Source organism: Hordeum vulgare, chromosome 6H (assembly GCF_904849725.1).
Source record: "Hordeum vulgare subsp. vulgare chromosome 6H, MorexV3_pseudomolecules_assembly, whole genome shotgun sequence".
In the NCBI taxonomy this organism is placed as follows: domain Eukaryota; kingdom Viridiplantae; phylum Streptophyta; class Magnoliopsida; order Poales; family Poaceae; genus Hordeum; species Hordeum vulgare.
Genome location: NC_058523.1, coordinates 369,898,209 through 369,918,809, shown reverse-complemented (window position 1 = coordinate 369,918,809; position 20,601 = coordinate 369,898,209).

Genomic DNA, 20,601 nt, shown 5'->3' with positions numbered 1-20,601 from the left:
CAATTTTGTATTGTTATGCATGTGAGGAATAAATCAAATTTGGATGCACTTAATACATGATAAACGATACAATCGTTATATTTACTAGTCCTTAATCATGCTTGGTTTGGATAAATGGCTTTTCCATGTGGCTCGAATTAATCTGCTGAATCTGCAATGTGTTTATTTTTCATCAACATATTTTACTCATAGCATGACAACCCTCACTTAACCTGATCAATAACTACCTTATATGTGTTGCAGGGAAACAATGGGAAGCACCGAGGTTTACAATCGAGGTTTACACATGCATGGTCCTTTGTCTAATAGTAGCACATTTATGTGTAATTGGAGGAACCATTCTAATATTTAGGTTTTTAAAAATTTGGTCTTGCACATGTTGGTCCTGTTGTCACAGGTTTTGTCCCACTATTTGACCCTTTTTGCATATGGGGGAAATGAGTTGTCCATGAATATGGGTCAAGTCAAGAAATTCAGAAACAACATGATCTTTGTGTGCACAACAAATCAGACATAAGTGCACTACAAGATGGTGCTAACTATATACCATATATTTTTTATTCCTTTGCGCCATTTCAAATCTAGATAAGATATTTATGCATATCCTTGTTTTCAAGCCTTTCCAAAGCAGTTCACTCATGATTACCTCTCAAACCACCTCTATGGTCAGGAGGCGAGGAAGGTATGCATACAACACCCACGGTACAATCTTGAAGTCTTCTTGAACAGGACGAAGGATGGACGGTTGCAAAGACCTTCAACATCAATGAAGGCTCAATATTCGCCTTCCACTTGAGTAGTTTTCCACATGAGATTAATTTGTCTATCTACCGTCTATGATGCTAATTTCCAGAGGTTATAGATGTTGCATGTGAACTTGGTGCTGATCCATTTGTGTAATGGGGAAGCTATCTATAGGACTATATGGTGTAAGTGCGTGTTCAAGCTACATGATGTTGTACTCTAATGTATTTAAATTACGAAATCCTGGTTCCATAATACGATGAAATATATTGTGTGCTTAATATGAAATGTCAATTTTTCTAATAAATGGATTACTAATAATAAGCCAATTAGCCTGCTAATCGGGGTTTTCTATTGCAAACAGTTATTGAGAAAACATCGTGGGCGATGGCCTAAGACAACACACACAATTTCTTGGACGAAAACGTGTTGGATCAATGAACAATCACACACAACTTCCTGTTGAAAATGTTTGTGTTAGGCTACCTTGCGCAAACATTTTCCACATAAAAAGTGTGTGTGATGGACAGCCTATGCCACACAGTTTCTTCTACGCACCGTGTGCATGCATTCAAGAATGCAATCGATAAAATTGTTAATATTGTGTTCAATGGCAACGCTATCACAGATGATTTCATGGGGAAAATTGTGTGTGATGTACGTGCCAAAGGAAATGTTTGTCTGGGATTGATCATGTGGGATGTACATATGAACGAAAATGTTCTTCTTAGAATGACTGTGGCATGTACACACAAACAAAAATGATTGGGCATGTATGCGATGGCTAGCCCGATTGCACATGAGCTCATTTTACGCAGCGTGTGTGACTCGAGGACCTATCCCCGACGTTTTCTGGGTCATATGGGAAGAACCCCCTATCCCCCACACTCACTAGGCGACTGTTTAAAATGTCGTCATGGAAAGGGGTTAAAAACCATTTGTATAACACGTGTTGCATCGGTGAATGATCATTGTATTGAAGATGAAGAGAGAGATAGAGATATAGCCATCTAGGTACTAACTATGGCCCCGTAGGTTTGTGGTGAACTACTCACACATCACCATGGGAGTGGCACAGATGATGTAGAGGCCCTCCATGATCGACCACCCCTCCGGAAGGGCACCAGAATAGGGATCCAAATTGGCACACGCCCGAACAAAGACTTGAGGCGGGAAAAAAAGTTTTTCGGGTGGCTCTCTAGGGTTTTTGGGATATATTGGAATTTATAGTCCAGAGAGGGACGCCGAGAGATGCCAGGAGGGGCCAACACACAACAAGGTGCAACCACCCCCCTGGGCGCGCCCTGATATGTGCTTCCGCTCTCGTGCAGCGTCTGGTCTCCTCCCGAAGCTTCCAAGTCTTCTTTGTACAGAAAAATCGTCAAAAAGTTTCATGGCAATTGGATTTTGTTTGGTACTGTACACCCGAAAAGCTAAAAACACGCAGAAAACAATAACTAGCACTTGACAGTGGGTTAATAGGTTAGTGCTCAGAAATAATATAAATCAATAAATAAATACCAAAAAAGTATCATGTAATGATAATATTATAGCATGGAACAATAAAAAATTATAGATACATTGGAGACGTATCAGTGCACACATAGCTTTGCATGATGAACGGAACCACACTGCCATCAGGATCCTTGTCATCTATGATCTTCTGATTAATTGGATAATTTAGTATGAGAAACACAGAGCATGTGCCCAGGCTACTACCGGCCTCTAGTAAAAAATTGGTAAAGGCCCAAAGAAGTTGGGATCCTATTCAAAGACCATGTGGTGATTGTGATAATATTTAGCGAAACAACACATTCGATACGTGTGAATGATCATCAATCATTCGTCATCGTCTCATCGAGCGAGGAACCACCTGCAACATCCATGATGCTTTTCCTTGAAAGGTTATAGGATTAGGAAGGGTGCACACACTGGAGGCCTACAACAAAATATCAAGCTGGAGTCAATAAAGAAGGACTGTATTTCTAATCTAAGAACAACATCTTTAGAGCATGAATATTTTTCAGTCAATGTTGACAGTAATATAAACACTTGAAGGACGAGTTGATTTCACCAAAATTGTACTACCTTTGTTCAGCAATGTGGGATGTTTTGGAAGCTCAAGAAGGCTCCAACAATGGACTTCCTCTCTGATAGAGCTTTGGAACAAGCCTCCAGATTGGATCTTGGTGAAGCAAGAACTTGCGGCGAAGGTAAAATTCTTCTAAAAGTATGACGGAGGATTTCAGTATTTATAGGGATTTATGGTGGTAGGATCGACGTAAGGATGTGTAGAGGGGCCCCACATGTTGGAAATATACCCTAGAGGTAATAATAAAGTGGTTATTCTTATATTTCCTTGTTCAAGATAATCGTATATTATCCATGCTAGAATTGTATTGATTGGAAACTCAAATACATGTGTGGGTACCTAGACAACACTATGTCCCTAGTAGGTCTCTAATGGACTAGCTCGTTGATCAAAGATGATCAAGGTTTCCTGGCCATAGACATGAGTTGTCATTTCATAACGGGATCACATCATTATAATATGATGTGATGGAAAAGATCCAAACTATGAACGTAGCATAAGATCTTATCAGTTTATTGCTATTGTTTTCTGCATGTCAAGTATCTGTTCCTATGACCATGAGATCATGCAACTCATTGACATCGCAGGAGTACCTTGTGTGTATCAAACATCGCAACGTAACTGGGTGAATATAAATATGCTCTACAGGTATCTCTGAAGGTGTGTGTTGAGTTGGCATGGATCAAGACTGGGATTTGTTACTCCGTGTGACGGAGAGGTATCTCAGGGCCCACTCGGTAATACAACATCACAATGAGCTTGCAAGCAATGTGACTAAAGAGTTAGCTACGGGATCTTGTATTACGAAATGAGTAAAGAGACTTGCTCGTAATGAGATTGAACTAGGTATGGAGATACAGATGATCGAAACTCGGGCGAGTAACATACCGATGAACATAGGGAACTACGTACGGGATTAACAGAATCCTTGACAATGAGGTTCAACCGATAAAGATCTTCATAGAATATGTCGGAACCAATATGTACATCCAGGTCCCGATATTTGTTATTGATCATAGAGGTGTCTCGGTCATGTCTACATAGTTCTCGAACCTACAGGGTCTACACACTTAACATTTGGTGACGATATAAGCATAGTCAAGTTATTATGCTGGTGACCGAAGGTTGTTCGGAGTCCCGGATGAGATCCTGGATGTGACGTGGAACTCCAAAATGGTCCGAAGGGAAAATGGATATATAGGATGAAGGGCATCGGAGTCCAGAAGTGTTCCGGGGCGTACAGGGGAATCAACGGAGTACCGAAAGGTGTTTCGGGCGGCCCTAGCAAGTGTTCGGCTAGGGAGGGCCTCAACCCCTAGGACCGTCGGCCAACCCAACTTGGGTGGAAAGGCACCTAGGTAGGAGGGCCACCCAACCCTGACAGCCACCCCCTTGGCCGCCGGCCGCTAGAGGAAACCCTAGGGTACCCTCCGCTCCTCCCCCCTATATATAGAGACGGAGAGAGAGGGCAGCCACAACACAACGTGCGACGGCGCTGCTCCCGCTCTCCCTCGTAGTTATCCTCCTCTCATAGTCACGTGATGAAGCCCTGTTGAGTTGTCACCATCACCACCTCACCATGCCGTCATGCTGCCGGAGGACTCGGGATGCTACTTCACCATTGCTCGCTAGATCGACAAGGTGAAGGCGTCATCAAGTTGTACGTGTGTTGAACACAGAGGTGCCGTTTGTTCAGCGCTTGATCGGGAGTTCGTGGGATGGATCATGATCGGATCGCGAAAATGTTCAACTACATCAACCACATTCTTAAATGCTCCCGCTAAGCGATCTACGAGTGTATATGGATACAATCTCTCCTATCGTAGATGTGCGTACCCTAGATTGATCTTGGTGAGTGTAGGAATTGTTTTGTTTCCCATGCAACATTCCCCAACAGTGGCATCGTGATCTAGGTCTATGCGTAGATGACATCACGAGTAGAACACAAAGGAGTTTGTGGGCGTTGATATTCAGATTGCTTCCTTCCTTAGTCTTTTCTTGATTCAGCGGTGTTGTGGGATGAAGCGGCCCCGACCAACCTTACTCATCCACGTACGAGAGACCGGTTCCATCTAGTCACATGTAACTTTGTTGCACAAGATGGCTAGTGGATGTCTGTCTCTCCCACCTTAGTTTAATCGGATTCCACAAAGGTGGTCCTTATAGAAGGTTAAATAGCAACTTGTATATCACCATTGTGGTTTGGCGTAGGTAAGAATCATTCTTGCTAGATACACATTGTAGCCATGTAAAACATGCAACAACAAATTAGAGGACGTATAACTTGTTTTTGCAGGGTATGTTGTGATATGATATGACCAAAGACAGGATGAAATATATTTGATGTATGAGATGATCATGTTTTGTAATAGTTATTATCGACTTGCATGTCTGTGCATACGGCAAGCGGCAGGAGCCATGGGGTTGTCTTTAATTATTGTATGACCTGCATGTCAATCATTAAGCGTTATGTAATGCTTTACTTTATCACTAAATGGTATCAATAGTAGTAGAAGCATGGTTGGCCCGACAGCCCTGACGCAACACAATGATGGAGATCATCGTGTCATGCCGGTGAAGATGGAGATTGATACGTCTCCAACGTATCTATAATTTTTGATGGTTCCATGCTATTATCTTGTCAAACTTTGGATGTTGTGTATGCCTTTTATATCTTTTTGGGACTAACTTATTAACTCAGTGCCAAGTGCCAGTTCCTGTTTTTTCCGTGTTTTTGACCCTTTTCAGAGGAGAATATTAAACGGAGTCAAAACGGAATAAAACCTCCGAAAAGAATTTTTTTCCGGAACAGAAGATACGCAGGGAGCATGAGAACCAAGGCAGAGGGCACCAGGGGAGGCCACAAGCTCCCTAGGCGCGGCCAGGGGGCCTGCGCCTAGCAGGCTTGTGGGCCCCCTGTGGCTCCTCTGCCCTACTTCTTCCTCCTACAAATCCCCGAAAAATCCAAAACCACGGGAGAGATCCACGAAAATACTTTTCCGCCGCCGCAAGCTTCTGTCTTCGCAAGATCCCATCTGGGGCACGTTCTGGTGCCTTGCCGGAGGGGGGGTTTGGATACGGAGGTCTTCTTCATGAACACCATTGCCTCTCCGATGATGCGTGAGTAGTTCACCATAGACCTTCGGGTCCATTGTAGTAGCTAGATGGCTTCTTCTATCTCTAGGATCTTCAGTACAAAGTTCTCTATGATCTTCATGGAGATCTATCCGATGTAATCTTTTTTGCGGTGTGTTTGTCGTGATCCGATGATTGTGGATTTATGATCAGATTATCTATGAATCTTATTTGAGTTTCTTCTGATCTCTTATATGCATGACTTCATATCCTTGTAATTCTCTTCGAGTTGTGGGTTTTGTTTGCCCAACTTGATCTATGATTCTTGCAATGGGAGAAGTGCTTGGTTTTGGGTTCATACCGTGCGGTGACCTCACCCAGTGACAGAAGGGGTAGCGAGGCACGGATCGTGTTGTTGCCATCAAGGGTAAAAAGATGGGGTTATCTATTGCATGAATTTATCCCTCTACATCATGTCATCTTGCTTAAGGCGTTACTCTGTTTGTTATAAACTCAATACACTAGATGCATGCTAGATAGCGGTCGATGTGTGGAGTAATAGTAGTAGATGCAGAAAGTATCGGTCTACTTGTCTCGGACGTGATGCCTGTATGTATGATCATTGCCTTAGATATCGTCATTACTTTGTCCGGTTCTATCAATTGCTCGACAGTAATTCGTTCACCCACCGTAATATTTCTATTTTGAGAGAAGCCTCTAGTGAACACTATGACCCCCGGGTCTACTTCACATCATATTTTTCTGCCCTACACTCTTACTTTGTTGCACTTTCCGCCTTCAGATCTCACCTTGCAATCAACCATGAAGGGATTGACAACCCCTTTGTAGCGTTGGGTGCAAGTTTGCTGTTTTTGCGCAGGTACATCGGTGCTTCATCTTGATACTCCTACTGGATTGATACCTTGGTTCTCAAACTGGGGGAAATACTTACTGCTACTGTGCTGCATCACCCTTTCATCTTCAAGGGAAAAAACCAACGCAAGCTCAAGAGGTAGTAGAGATCATGCCGGTGCTTTGGAGATGTAGATCAAAAGCACAAGTTCAAGGCCATATCTTGTCACTTATGATTTGCATGTGGTGTTAATCCTTCTATGCATCCTATTTTGATTATGACGACAGTAGCATTATAAGGTGATCCCTCACTAAAATTTTAATATAAAATTGTGTTCTCCCCAAGTGTGCACCATTGCGAAAGTTTGTCGTTTAGAAGCACCACGCGATGATCTGGTGTGATAGACTCTACGTTCGCATACAACGGGTGCAAGCCAATTTTGCACATGCAGAACACTCGGGTCAAACTTGATGATCCTAGCATGTACAGACATGGCCTCGGATCACAAGAGACCAAAAGGTCGAACATGAGTCATATAGTAGATATGATCAACATGGAGATGTTCACCATTGAAACCACCTCATCTCACGTGATGATTGGACTTGGGTTGGTGAATTTGGATCATGTAGCACTCGGATGACCAGAGGGATGTAAATTTGAGTAGGAGTTTTAAGTAATATGATTAATTGAACTCATTATCTTGAATAATAGTCTAAGTAATCTTGCGAAATTTATGTTGTAGATCAATGGCTCGTGCAGTAGCACCCCTGAATTTCAATACGTTCCTAGAGAAGGCCAAGCTCAAAGATGATGGAAGTAACTTTGTAGAGTGGGCCTATAATCTGAGGATTGTCCTCACGGTTTCCTAAAGGCTTATGTCCTTGATGCACCGCTTGGTGCAGCACCCCCTGCAGGGTCGCGTGAAGAGGTTGTGAACGTCTTGCAGACGTGTTCTGATGACTACTTGATGTCGCTTGAACTACGTCGGTATTTTCCCCAAAGAGGAATGGATGACGAAGCACAACAACAGTAAGTATTTCCCTCAGTGATGAGACCAAGGTTATCGAACCAGTAGGAGAATCAGGCAACACTATGTAGACGATGCGTGCACACAAATAACAAAGACTTGCAACCTGACGTAAGAGAGGGGTTGTCAATCCCTCACGGGTAAAAAGATATATAGTTTGATGATAGTTTGGATAAAAAGATCTCTCATAAATGCGAAATAAAAGAAGTAACAAAAAAGTGCAGCAAAGTATTTTTATGTTTTTGATAATACATATCTGGAAATAAAAGTTGCAAATAAAGGGAAAGGCAAATAGCAATATGGATTTGAAAGTATATGATGGTGAAATAGACCCAACGGTAGTAGATTTCACTAGTGGCTTGTCTCAAGAAAATAGAAATGGTGGGTGAACAAACTAATGTTGGGCAATTAATAGAACAACAAATATTGATGACGATATCCAAGACAATGATCATGTATATAGGCATCACATCAAAGATTAGTAGACCGACTCCTGCGTGCATCTACTACTATTACTCCACACATCGACCGCTATCTAACATGCATCTAGTGTATTAATTTCATGGAAAAACGGAGTAATGCAATAAGAATGATGACATGATGTAGACAAGATCTATTCATGTATGAATATACCCCATCTTTTTATCCTTAACAGCAATGATACATGTGTGCCTTGCTGCCCCTTCTGTCAGTGGGAAAGGACACCGCAAGATCGAACCCATCACAAAGCACCTCTTCACATGGTAAGATAAATAGATCAACTTTTTTTTGACCGGCTACTGTAGGGAAAACCCCCCACAGCCTTTTTTCTTTTATTCCCATATATAAGAGCAGTATGTACAAGAAGAAATTAGAATGTACAAAGGGGGGGAGGAGCTAAGGCTACAAACCTCAAGGAGGCAAAAAGGAAACCCATTTAAGGAGATCATCCCTGAAACTAGGCTTAATTCTATGAGCTAACAGGGAAATGTCATGAATGAAGCCAGATCTCCATTTTCTGAACTTTGGCTGCTCCTGGTTGAAGACCTTTGCATTTCTGATAGTCCAGATGTTCCAGCATGCAGTGAAGACCACCTCAGCAAAGAAGGGGTTATGGAAGTCTCTTTTAGCAGCAACAGTAGCACTCCACATGGATGGACCGTGCCATGTGATCTGCAGGTAATTCCAGACCCTCGTACTGAAAAGACAGGTGAAGAATAAGTGATCTATGTCTTCCTTGACTCGAGCATGATATAGAACACAGAGATTGGAGTCAGAAACATTCCAGTGTCGCCGTTCAAGCATGTCTTGAGTGTTAAGCCTGTCCATGATGAGCATCAACGCAAACATCTTAGTCCTCATGGTACAACAGCTTTACCAGATCCAGTTGAGTAAAGGGTTTGGTGTAATACTGCTGTGAATGTGAGTATAGTATATCTTGGTTGTGTATGCCTTAGCATCTTTTCCCCATACCCATTTGTCAGAGGCCTGATGATCAAGATCCAGGTCTTGAAGCAAAGATTGAACTGAAAGCAACTCCTGGTAAGCTTGAGCAGACAGTGGAAAGTGGAACATAGAGAGCATGCTGCCATCAGAGAAGGCTGTAAAGACCTCTTGCGCTGTGCAGAAAGGATCAGCCACAAAATAAAACAGTCTTTGGAATCTGGCTGCCAGTGGCCTAATGGAGTTTCCAACCAACCAGGAGTCAAACCAAAACAGGAAGGAATCACCCTTGTTAGGCTGAACATATGTAATTGATCTGAATTTGTCCAGCCGTTTACAGATATCCTTCCACCAAAAAGAACCACAAAGGGCAGTTCCCTGAGGTACAGTGTCATGATAGTAAGTGTTCCAAATCAAGTGAACCCATGGGATATCGGCATGATTTAGAAATTTATCGACATGCTTGAGCAGGAGTGCTTCATTCTGGATTGCTAGGTTCATAATTCCTAACCCCCCTTTATTTTTAGGTCTGTACACCAGATGCCAGGCAGCAAGAGGGGGTGCATGATCTTGCCCATTTCTTCTCCATAGACATTGCCTTTGATTTCTTTCAAGCTGCTTCAGTATGCCTGGTGGGATATCCAAACTACATAGAAAGAAGATAGGCACAGAAGACAGTGCTGAGTTTAAATACTGTAGCCTTCCCCCGTGAGCTAGAAAAGATGAACTAGCACTAAGTCTTCTTTCCATGTTATCAACCAGTGGCATGAGATCAATGATTCTTGGTTTAGTTGTCCCAACTGGAAGGCCAAGGTATGTGAAGGGCAAAGATCCCACTTTGCAGCCAAGGGAGTCAGCCAGATCCTGGAGTTGCTGTGGAGGAGTGTTAACAGGTAGAAGGGCAGATTTGTGATAATTCACCTGTAACCCACTGGACTGGGAGAAAAGTATGAGCATTTTCTTGAACTGCAACAACTGGGGTTTATCAGCAGGTAGGATGATAAGGGTATCATCAGCATATTGCACTATGGGGAAATCCTTTTCATGACAAGGTATGGGCAGCTGAATCAGACCCTCCACCAGCAGATGGTTAACCAGAGTCTGTAAAAAATCAGCAGCAATGGCAAAAAGCAGTGGGGACATGGGATCTCCCTGCCTGACACCTTTCTTGCACATAAACTTCTTGCCAGGCACACCATTGATCAGGACTGAAGATGAGCCAGAAGTTAGTAGCTGCTGGACCCAAAGTATCCATCTGTCATTGAAGCCTTTGTGCTTGAGAATCTGAAAAATAAACTCATGTTCCACAGAGTCAAATGCCTTTTCAAAATCCAGCTTGAGAATGACTATAGGTTTCTTGGATTGATGGCATTGGTGCAGGTACTCCAGAGTCCATCCAACACAATCTTGAATGGTCCTAGACTTGATAAAACCATACTAATTCTTGTGAACACACTTCACAATCTGCAGCTGTAGCCTGTTAGCAATCATTTTTGACAGAAATTTGAGACCCATCCCAGTAAGTGATATAGGTCTGTAATCTCCCACATGTTCAGGTGATCTCTTCTTGGGAATCAGAGTAATATAAGATGAGTTCATGTTCTCAAGTTGAGCATGGCCAGCATGGAAAGCAGCATCAAGTTGATAAAACTCAGGGGAAATAATGTGCCAGCATTTCTTGAAGAAAAGACCATTGAACCCATCAGGACCTAGAGCTTTGTCAATGGGCATTTCCTGAACAGTCTTGTCCATTTCAGACTTGGAAAAAGGTTCAGTGAGAATATCTAGGCCCTCCACCTTATGAAGCATGGATGGTAAATCAAATGCCATGTTAATGCCAAGAGAAGTTCCCATTCTAGCCTTAAAAGATGCCCAGAAGCATGCAGCAATTTGATCATGATCAGATATGAGGGAATCATCATTTAACTTGAGAGATGCAATGGAATTTCTCCTATATCTCTAAGTAGCCATAGTGTCGGGACCCCGATCTTAAGTCATAGGAATCCAGCCTGTAACACATCACATCTCTTTGTGGTCTCACGCACGGTTAACTCCACAGCTGCAGTCTTACCTTAGCCGGGACCGTTTGCGTCTTTTGACTCACGTATGCAATAGTGTCGCTAGCATTCCAATGTCAAAGAACCCGGATCACAAGTCTAGTCACAAACCAAAGTGGCAGTACCGCACAAGGACAGGCATACATGACCCAACAAAGCAGGTGTCGGTCACCAGCGAGTGTAGACGAGTCGTAGCAATCTACAAGGACTCCATTACATCGCGTGACATTTCCCCAAAGGGGACAGACACAGCAGCTAAGAAGGACACATGCCGGTCAACCAATGTGTCCGGAGCAGTAGCGAACTACCAAGGCTCGTTGGATCACAAAGGGGCATTTCCTTGTAAGGAGTGCTACTAAAGTTCACGACTAGGTAATCGAACCCCATACATATCAAGTACGACACACGTACGCATGGCATACCGATATGTATAGATACATCGATGGCATCACAACATAACCATAAACATACAAGCTTTATTTAAGAGGCTCGAAAGAGCCACACATATAATATTACACATTAAGGGTCTCACGACCCATAATAGCAGTCATTCAGTTACAAGCCAGCGGAAGAGTTTAAAACTGTCTGAGTACAGACAGGTGTAACTAGAAGGCACATGGCCTGACTATACTATAGATCCAACATAGGGCCAGATCGTAGCTAGGACACCAGCTACTCGTCGTCGACGATGTCTATTAAGAAACCTCCATTAGGGTCACTAGCAACCTCTGCAACATTTATTAAGCAAACATGAGTACGAAGGTACTCAGCAAGACTTGGATAACTAACTACTCATGCAAAGTATCAATAAGGTATTGTGGGGTTTCATGCGGAAAGCCAGCAATTGACTCGTGGCTAGACAAATTGCATTTTTAAATAATTTTGACAACTTGATTTCTTGCACATGAGTCCACTAACACCACAACAATACACTATCGTGGAATCATTCCGTCTCCATACGGAATTGCCGTCCACGACACTCACGCTTATCTTGACAATTTTAGGAGTAGTCATTGAAGTTATCTATGAACAACATATGTCTCCAAGTAGTCCATATCCGCGGACGCGGCTATTCGAATAGATCATAACCCTGCAGGGGTGTACTTCGTCACACACGCTCTCGCCACTTATCGCCATGTGCACGTCATGCACCTCGGCAACCTTCAAGCGGAAGCCCAGCGAGGGAGTCGGCCACGACCGTTAACCACACTAGTACCTAGTCCAGGTTTATCGCCTATGTGAGAGTAACCCGTACGGATGTCCGGACGAGGTTTCCGCCACGGCCTCAAATGATGTGCGCAGAGTTCCCAAGCTCACCATCCGGGTGCCACTTGGTACACCGTGCCACTCCCTACTGCATCACGGCCCACCTCTCAGGTCAGCACCATGCACGGCCTCCAACATTACTATAAACACCAGAAACTACTTGCAACTCCTGGACCGAGTACTAAGCGATTAATAGGCCGAGCGGGGTCATATTTCAGGGCCCAGCATGTGGTAGTATCTAGTCTTGGATTACATACACGGAACTCAGTTCCTAAGGACGGTTCCAATGAAACAACCCGCCATGTACTCCTACACAGCCTTTCACCGGTACCTTTACCAAATCAGGTTCAACACACAACCTTTGCCTACCGAACACATTCTCACAATTATGTTCATCTCCCAGATGACAGACCATACACAACTCTAAGCATAGCATGCATAGTAGGATACGACACATCATAGCTCAAGCAACTACCAGGTATGCTAGGTTGCAAGGTTCGGCTATTTACTGTGACAAGGATAGGTCATGCAAAGGAAGTGGGTTCAACTAACGTGGCAAAAGCAGTTGAAGCATTTGATCCTAATGCAATAAATAAGTGCAGGAGCAAGAACATGGGATTTATCGGGATGATCAAAATGGTTGCTTGCCTTGTTGCTCAGAGGAGGGACAATATCCGTCATACGGATATTCGGTGGAATCCGGGGGTGCGGAGCCTACCGAGATGAAGGGCAACAATCAAAAAAACAATCATATGCATACAAGATGATGCATGAGCATGGCATGAGAATGCAAGGTGATAAACTATTATAATCAACATGTATTAGGTTTCAAATTGATTTGAATCATATTCGGATATCAATTCGAACGAGGTATTCCCGGATACCGATTTAATTGATTCGACCTGATGCTCAGCCCAACTCGATGTTAACATGCATGAGATGTCATGTTAAGGTACTGTTTTGTAATTAGGACAATGTGTGATCATGTCATTCATAATGAAATTTGAATATTTTCCAAATTCCATTTATAAAGTATTTTTAAGAATTGGCTTATTCATTAATCTACATGTTTGGGTTCTGTAACTTTTTCAAACATGATTGAAAATAGCATATTCAGATTCCTTGAATTTTTCTGATACTTTTTCATATATAAATTATTTTCATTGGAGTTACAGGTTAATTTCTATGAATTTTTCAAGTTTTAAACATTTCTGGAATTATTTTTATACTGGAAAATACTTTTATTGCATCAGCATGACATCAGCAGGTCCATCTGGCCGTTGAAAGTCAAACCTGACCAGTGGGACCCACTGCTCAGTGTCTCTGGTCAATTTTAGATTAGGATTAATCTTATTTAGTTCATTAAACTCACTGGACCCACATGTCAGTGTCTTATTAATTTAACTGATTTATTTTTATTATCTCTAATCTTGCCAGAGGCTGGCCCCACCAGTCAGTGGCTCAGGCCAGCCGAGATCCACCGGCGGCGAGGTCGTCCTCGCCGGCGGGGAGCCTCCGGCGAGCACCAGAACGTCGGGGGGGGGGGGGGCTCGGAAATGACGCACAGAGGGCCAAACGCACGGCTGAGACCATGGGAGGAACGACCACTCGATGGCGCGCCCGATGGGACAAGCCCCAGGGGCTGGGGTGGCTGGGATCAATGCCGGCGACGAGCTTGGCGGCGACCAAGTTCGGCCATCGTCGAAGCCATCGAATACAGGGGCAAAGCACGCGGGTCTGGGCACTAAACGCATCTACATGATGTCCTGAGGCTGTTGGTGGCCTCAGACTGACCAACCCGTCACCGGAGGGCTACCGGCGACGAGCCGCAGCGGCGGTCCTCGTCGGGCTCCGATGGAACTAAGCCTAGAGGAGGGGATCGACGGGGAGATCTTAGGGGAAATGACCGCATGCTCACGGGGAGTGCAGTGGTGGCGCTAGTCTGCTCGGGGATGGCCTGGAGAGGGAGAGTGTCGGCGGCGATCTTCGGTGACCCGAGGAAGAAGACGTCAGCTGCGCGTCAATTCACTGCATCTGGGCGTCGGGCTCGTGGCTAGGAAGCTTCAGGGGGTTGCGGTGGAGCTAATGCGCGGCTCAGAAGGAAGGGAGGTCGGCTAGAACGACGACGAGCTCGAGCTCTGCTCGGGCTCCAATGGCGGCAGAAGGAGGGAGGAGAGATCCGAGAGGAGGGGGAGAACTGGCGCTGGGAATGGATAGCCATGGGCTCGGGGAGCTTATCCCCGGCCTTGCCAGCGCGAGGCGGCGGCCAAGCAGGCGCACAGGTGCGTGGCCGCGCCGGAGTACGCGGCGGCCACCTCCTGCTCCTACTGGCGCGGGGGAGGAGACGACTAAGGAAGATGGGATGGGCCGGCTAGGCGACAGGTAAGAGTTTTCCATTTTCTTTCTGTTTTTGTTTCTGTTTTGCTATTTCACTGATTTTCTATTTATTTCAACTCCCAAATAAATTGTAAAAACTATGTTAAGCACCCTAGAATATTTGTTGGAATATTTCCAACCATTCATAAAGTTTTCAACATTTTTGAAAGTTTAAAGTTTCTGATTTCAAATTTAATACTTGAAGCCAGTAGCTTTTTGCACTTATTTAAAATGCTTATAGTGTCAAGAAAAATGTTTTCTTCATTGCTCATTTACTTTCATGATTTATCAGAAAGTTTGAACTTTTCTTGAGGCCATTTTGGGTTCATTGATTTTAACTAGTTTGAGATTTCCTTTATTTAAAGTAGTGGCTAGGGTTTTGAGTTTTTCCTTTACCACTTTCTTGTTCTTGTTGGAAAAATTATTAGATGAAAATGCAAAGAAAAACATGAGCACAAGCTAACTTGCTTAAGGGGACAGGGATGTGACAACTCACCCCCACTCAAAAGAATCTCGTCCCGAGATTTAGAAGTCGTCGGGAATAACGCCGGATACTCAAGTCGGAGACGATCCTCTCTTTCCCAAGTTGCCTCCTTTTCAGAATGATTTGATCATTGAACTTTAAGAAACTTGAGGTTTCGACGTCGAGTGGTACGCTCAGCTTGATCAATAATACGCACCGGGTATTCTCGGTATGAAAGGTTATCTTGGAGATCAAGCGTTTCGTGGTCCACTTCACGGATAGGATCCGAAAAGCAACACCTGAGTTGCGAGACGTGGAAAACATCATGAACCTTGGAAAGATGCGGAGGAAGTTCCAACTGGTAGGCAACTTCTCCTTGTTTGGCAAGAATGCGAAAAGGACCAATGTAACGAGGAGCCAACTTTCCATTGATACCGAATCGATGGGTACCCTTCAAAGGTGTAACCCGAAGGTAAGACTTCTCCTCAACTTCAAAGGTCACAACCTTATGATGACGATCATAGTGGCTCTTTTGACGAGACTGGGCTGTTTTCAACTTTTCACGAATAATGTGAACCTGCACTTCTGCATCCTGGATCATGTCCGGGCCAAAGAGTTGCCTCTCTCCGGTTTCTGACCAATTAAGAGGTGTTCGACATCTTCGTCCATAGAGAACTTCAAAAGGGGCTTTGCCCAAGCTTGATTGATAACTATTGTTATAAGCGAATTCGGCGAATGGAAGGCACTTCTCCAATTCATACCGAACGATATAACACAAGCTCGAAGCATATCTTCTAGGATTTGATTCACTCTTTCTACTTGACCACTTGATTGGGGATGGAAAGCAGTACTAAAAGATAAGTGAGTCCCCATGGCATTCTGAAAACTTTCCCAGAAGCGAGAAGTAAAGATACTCCCACGGTCCGAGTTAATCTCCAGGGGAACACCATGAAGAGACACTATTCGGGAGATATATAACTCTGCTAGCTGGCTAGCTGTTATACTCTCACGAACGGGAAGAAAATGAGCCACTTTGGAAAGACGGTCAATGACCACAAAGATAGCATTATTTCCTTTCTTGGTCTTGGGAAATCCGGTAATGAAATCCATGCTAACATTATCCCATTTCCATTCAGGAATAGCTAGAGGTTGAAGGGTGCCAGCAGGCCTTTGATGTTCTGCCTTAACTCGACGACAAACATCGCAGTTAGCAACGAACTCAGCAATTTCTCTCTTCATCCTAGTCCACCAGAACCTCTGGCGTAGGTCCTGATACATCTTAGTACTACCGGGATGAATGGTGAGAGGAGAGTCATGGGCCTCCTTAAGGATTAACTGCCTTAGATATGGGTTCTTAGGAACCACTAGACGATTCTGAAAGAACACAACACCTTGATCATTCATGGAAAATTCTTTAGCGTTTTCGCTAAAAATATTCTCCTTGATCCGTGATATACCCTTATCACGCTTTTGGCCAGCTATAATTTGATCCTTAAGAGTAGGCTTCGCCACCAGGGTAGAAAGGAATCCTTGAGGAACAATATGGAGATTCAACTTCCGAAAGTCCTCATGGAGATGTGGTTGACCTTGTTGTAGCATCAAATTGTTACAATAAGATTTACAACTTAGTGCATCGGCCATAACATTGGCCTTCCCCGGGGTGTAAGTTATCCCTAAGTCGTAATCCGAGATCAACTCAACCCACCGTCTTTGCCTGAGATTCAAATCCGGTTGGGTGAAGATATATTTCAGACTTTGGTGATCAGTGAATATTTCGCAACGATTACCCAAAAGGTAATGTCGCCAGGTTTTTAGTGCATGGACCACAGCTGCAAGCTCAAGGTCATGTGTGGGATAATTATCCTCATGTGGACGCAACTGTCGAGATGCGTATGCGATCACATGACGATCTTGCATGAGAATGCAACCTAATCCTTGTCGCGAGGCGTCGTAAAAGATAACAAAGTCCTTAGAAAAATCTGGTGGTAGCAACACACGTGCGGAAGTCAGGCGTCTTTTCAGTTCTTGAAAACTATGTTCACACTGTGGTGTCCACTCGAACTTTTTATCCTTCTTGAGGAGTTCAGTTAGAGGCTTTGCAACCTTGGAGAAATTCTCGACAAAGCGGCGACAATAGCTCGCTAGACCAAGAAAACTCCTAACTTTCTTAACCGATTCAGGTTGAGTCCAATCAAGGACAACTTGAACTCTCTCGGGATTGACAGCAATACCCTTACCAGAGATTACGTGTCCTAGATAGGTCACTTCTGGTAACCAGAATTCACATTTTGAAAACTTGGCATAAAGGCGATGCTCTCGAAGTTTCATCAATACCAGCCTTAGATGCTCGGCATGTTCTTGTTCGTTCTTCGAGTAGATGAGAATATCATCGAGCTATACCACGACGAATTTATCCAAATACTCCATGAAGATTGAACTCATCAGACGAGAGAAGGTGGCTGGGGCATTGGTTAAACCGAAGGACATGACGATGTACTCGTATTGGCCATAACGAGTAACAAAAGCCGTTTTTGGAATGTCCCCTTTCTTGATCTTGATTTGATGGTATCCCAACCTCAAATCCATTTTGGAGAAGATTGAGGATCCAGCGAGCTGATCGTACAGGTCGTTGATCCTGGGGAGCGGATACTTGTTCTTTATGGTGACCAGATTAACTGGTCGGTAATCTACAACCATCCGATCCGTTCCGTCTTTCTTCTTGACGAAGAGGACGGGACAAGCCCAAGGAGAAGAGCTAGGACGAATGAAACCTTTGTTCAAGGCCTCATCTAATTGCTTCTTAAGTTCGGCTAGCTCCAGGGGTGCCATCTTATATGGTCTTCTGGCTATTGGGACAGTTCCCGGAACAAGATCTATCACAAACTCCACATCTCTGTCAGGTGGAATTCCTTGCAGTTCCTCTGGAAAAACATCCGGGAAGTCACGGACTACCGGAATGTCTTCAAGTTCCGGAAGAGGGTTGGCATTTAGGGAATAGAGTTGGCATTTGGCAACTCGAGTAGAGACATTTACTATCTCACCCGAGGGATGGGTAAGCTGGACATTTCTAGAATGGGTATCAATCTTGGCATAGTGAGCTGACATCCAGTCCATGCCCGAGATGATATTAATATCCGAAGATTTCAATGCTATCAATGAGGCTAGAAAAACTAGCCTGTCTACTAGAATTTCATTGTCATAGGTTATCCTAGAGTTTTGCCATTTACTACCAGGAGTTTGGACAACCAATGGAATTGGCATATCACAAAAAGACATGTTATGCAACTGTGCATAACTTTCTGAAATTAAGGAATGAGAAGACCCAGTGTCAAAGAGAACGGACGGTGGGTGATGATTAACAAGAAGCGTACCCAGCATGACGTCGGGATCCTCTGCGGCTTCTTCTGCTGACACATAGTTCACACGGCCACGTGCAGGAGTTGGCTTCACATAGTAAGCTTTGCCCGACTTGGCCTGCCCGACGGACTTTCCGGGTTGCTTGGCACCCACATTCTGAGGACACTCACGGGAATAGTGCCCGGGTTCTCCACACTTGTAGCATATCACTTGGTTGGCACGTGGTGCAGCATTGCTAGCTGGACCACCATAAGCTTTTGCTGGAGGGTTGGTCTGATTTGTCTGAGGCGCCACGTAGGATGGCCTCGGAGTGTATCTTGGCGGCAGAGAACTATTCGGAACCCACAGCCTACGTTTCGGAAACGCGGAACCAGAAGACGAACCAAAGTCACGGGAGTGCTTCCTTGTGGCTTCAAAGTCAGTATGACCCGTCTCGGCACTGATCGCTTTGTTGACCAGGGCTTGAAAGCTTGCACACTCATGGAGGCGCAGATCACGACGAAGCTCAGGGCTCAGACCCTTACGGAACCTTGCTTGCTTCTTGGCGCCAGTAGACACCTCCTCTATTGCATAGCGGGCGAGGTTACCGAACTCGCGGCTATAGGCATCCACAGTCAACTTGCCCTGAGTGAAGGCACAGAACTCCTCTCTCTTTCTGTCCATCAGGCCCTCTGGAATATGGTGCACACGAAAGGCTGCACTGAAGTCTGCCCATGTGGCTGCTGGTTCAGCGGGACGCATAGCTTCAAAGTTCTCCCACCACAGATTGGCGGGTCCCTCGAGGAAATACGCCGCAAAGGTTACCTTGTCAGCCTCAGACACATTCGCAGAGCGAATCTTGCGTGAGATGCTGCACAGCCAGTCATCAGCGTCGAGGGGATCGACGGAATGATGAAACTTTGGAGGATTCAACTTCACAAAGTCGTTGAGGGACACTGCAGCAATCCTGGGCTCACGAGCCGTATTCTGCTCAATACGCTCTAACAGTCGGTTGGTCTCCCTTTTATTTCTCCCTACCTCAAGCATCACTTCCGCTAGAGAGGGCGGGTGAGGCAGGTCTTCCTGCGACGCTTGACTACCCTCGCCTTGCTCATGACCAGGGGCACGGTTCAACCTGGTGAACACCATCCTGACAAACAAACTCACAGCTTAGACCGATATCGTATCAATACTAGCTATGGATTAAGAATGTACTGAACACACGGAATGCGGAAATAAATACCCGAACAGCATGGTAACAAGCAACTGCTATATATACACCATGGTTCATACACACCCTTACATAGTTCAGTACAACCTTAACCGAAGAGCAAACTACTGAAATTATGATACTACTCATCAGAGGCTTACAAGCTTCCTATACATTATTTATCTAGGCCTCCGAAATTCATTTCACATCACAGGCATACTTCACAAGTCACGCAGGACTGTGAACGTACGGCTACTACCATACTATCCTTCCACTCACAGCTCAGGCATCCGCATAGAACATCTCATAGAGATTACCTCCATGACCTGGAAGCTCAACCTGCGGATCAGGAAACACTCTAGCCTGAGATCCCTGGGATCCATAAGGACACGGATGTGGCCTTGGTCCCCTGACTGGTGGTAAGAGGGGTCCCCGAAGAGGTGTGACTCCTCCTATAGCTGGCCAGTCAACGTGAGCCGGAAGATGGGTCCTAACAGGGTTCAGCATCTCCATCTCTCCATACCCTGTCTGGACTACCGATGCCAGCTGCGTCAAAGCCGTCCACAGACGGGCACGGGTAGCATAAAGCTCCATGCGGAGAGCACGAGCATCCCTGTCTCTGTTCTCTAGCATCTCAACTGTGGACTGCAAAAGTGGATCCTCCATAGAAGAATCAAAAT